This window comes from Microtus ochrogaster, chromosome 19, assembly GCF_000317375.1.
Source record: "Microtus ochrogaster isolate Prairie Vole_2 chromosome 19, MicOch1.0, whole genome shotgun sequence".
Classification (NCBI taxonomy): domain Eukaryota; kingdom Metazoa; phylum Chordata; class Mammalia; order Rodentia; family Cricetidae; genus Microtus; species Microtus ochrogaster.
In genome coordinates this window covers 20,928,023-20,930,804 of record NC_022021.1, presented here as the reverse complement: position 1 = coordinate 20,930,804, position 2,782 = coordinate 20,928,023, and positions in this window count along the sequence as shown.

Here is a 2,782-nt window from a genome sequence, read left to right as displayed (position 1 = left end):
CCGGTTAGCCTCCTCTTTAGGGGGTAGCCTCCTCTTTACCGGTTAGCCTCCTCTTTATGGGGTAGCCTCCTCTTTACCGGTTAGCCTCCTCTTTATGGGGTAGCCTCCTCTTTATGGGGTAGCCTCCTCTTAAGGGGTAGCCTCCTCTTTAGGGGGTAGCCTCCTCTTGGGTTGCTTCAGTCAAATATTCAGCTGGTCTAATGTTCGCTATAAAACCTTATGCACTTGAACAGGGAACAGAAAAGTGGAATTATTTTTTTTTCATGCCTCTTGTAGACCAGTCATTGCTATGAGTGCGACTGTGGTGCTGGTTTTGTTAGACAGCAGAACAATGTCCCTTTCCAGCAAGGATGACCGTATGATAGTCTAGAGCTTTACTCTGCTGTTCTTTGAGTCACGAGACTTGGAGTTAAAAAGAATACTTCATTATTGATAAACCTATCAGCTGGCACCTCCCCCCCCCCAGCTTGATTCAATACTATCCTGGGGCAAATTATGTTCTTACTAGTTTTCAAAGATCTTTGACTTTTCTCCAGTTCCAGAACTTTTTGTTTTCAGCTCCTTGATAATAACAGAGCCTAAAGGTAATGGCATTACGCATGAAGTTTCAGTTATTAAGGCTTCAATAAGGAATGAACTAACTAATAAAATTACACGACGTTTATTTGTTACTCTGTTTCATTGCTGTTGTATCAATAAATTTGATACTCACATAATTATGTGTATTTATATATACTAGGCTTGAAAGGACACCTAATGATTTCAGGTCCAGGAAGTGATTTCAAACTTGAGATGAGGCCCTTAATGTCTGTGCTGCTGAGGTTATACGTAGGAAGTGGTCTCCTGTGCCCATGTGTTGTAGAGTACTTCCCACTTTCTCTTCTATCAGGTTCAGTGTGTTCGGACTGATATTGAGGTCCTTAATCCATTTGGACTTGAGTTTTGTGCATAATTTGATGATCTTACTTAAACCTCTCTGATTTTTTGGTTCACACTCCAAAACCTTCTGAATCTGAATGTCTGGAAACTGAGGGATTCCAGGCTCACCTCTTTTCTTGAATTCAGATCTCGTGGCCCAGTCTCCATATAAGCAGGGTGGAGATGTGTATCTGGAAGGAGAGAAAAGTTTATATGAATTGGCTTCTATATGATTCCAACTGATAATGTCCAACATTCATTGCCATAGCCATTACATTGGATATAGAATGGTCAGGGCTTAGGAAATGATTTTTCAAATAATTTCTAGAAACCTTGGACATATTTAAACTAAGTCCTAGTACATGTGCATATGTGTTTTTTTTCTTTCTAGCAACTTCCACTCTAATCCACAATTTGAAATTAATTGATTCAATCATTGTAGTTTGTCCAATAACATCTATTCTACTTATGAACCTGTGAGAGATAGTTTGCAGTAGTTGTTTGTGATCTCATTCCAAGTCAATGATTTACTTTACAGCAGGAGAAGGCACAGCATCTGATACTTTTAAGGGAATCTTTTGTGGGGATCAAATATATACCTACCAGAATGAATATCACAACATGAGCATGACGCCAATGCCTAATATTCATGCGAATGGAAAGGCCTCCTGTATCAGACTCAGAGCAATGACAGGCCTTTCTTTAGTACAAGTATTGATACAGGTAGTGTTTCCAGAAAGTATCAACCACATAGCAAACTCTACAACAGACAGTATAGAAACCACTTTGAAAGAAATCTTTAAATCTGAATTTTATGGATTGAATAAGAAATGTTCTTTCTTGGGAGATGTTGGTGCACACCTTTAAATGCACCACTTAGCAGGCAAAGGCAGGCAGACCTCTGTGAGGTTCCAGTCAGTCTCATCTACAGAGTGAGTTCCAGTATAGCCAATGCCACACAGAAAAACCCTGTCTCAAAAAACAACTTAAAACAAACCAAACAAAATATTCTCACAGTCTCATGTTTTAAGTAATCGGATCTAATTGTTGAGACTATTTTGAGAGGCTATGGAAACTTCAGGAAGTTGGAGACACGCTGGAGGAAGTAGGTCACTTTGGGCAGGTTCATGGGCCCATATTGTCATTTGCCACTTTCTTCCTTGTTTTCTAATTTTTTTGTTGTCCATGAGGTGAACATGGACAACAAAAGGAAACTCTTCTTCACCATCCCACTCCCAAAGCCTGGGACCAAGTGACACTAGGTTGATCTCTCTGAAACCACTAATCAAAACAGTTTCCCCCATTAAGTTATTTATTTCAGGTTTTTAGTCACAGTGTTGAGAAATTAACTAGTGCATTACACATTAGGAAGACTACTTGAACTAATAAGACATGTTTCTTTACTGATGCTAGAACCAGGCTATACATTATATGATTTCCTAGAACATGGACTATAGTACCTCTGAAAGCAGTAGACATTGGTGTATATAATGAATGAGGTTGGAAATGCTGTAGGAGCCTTGTTGTGTTGGCAGACTACTGGTAGATATGTAAAAGTTTAGAGATATAGATAGATGGAGGTTGTGGATGTTGAGTAGACTTTGAGACCATAAAATCCATGCCTGGATTAGAATCTGGATAGAGGCTATGTGTGGGGGTTGACTATATTTAGAGACAATCTGTTTTGAAGAGGTCAGCATACTAGAATGGGAGTAACTTAGTTGTGTAGACAAGGTATTAGAATTATCTGAAGAAGAAGCAGCAGAAGAAGAAGCAGCAGGAGAATCAGAAGGAGGAGAAGGAAGAGGAGGAGAAGAAGGAGGAGGAGAAGGAGAAGAAAAAGAAGAAGAAAAAGAAGAAGAAG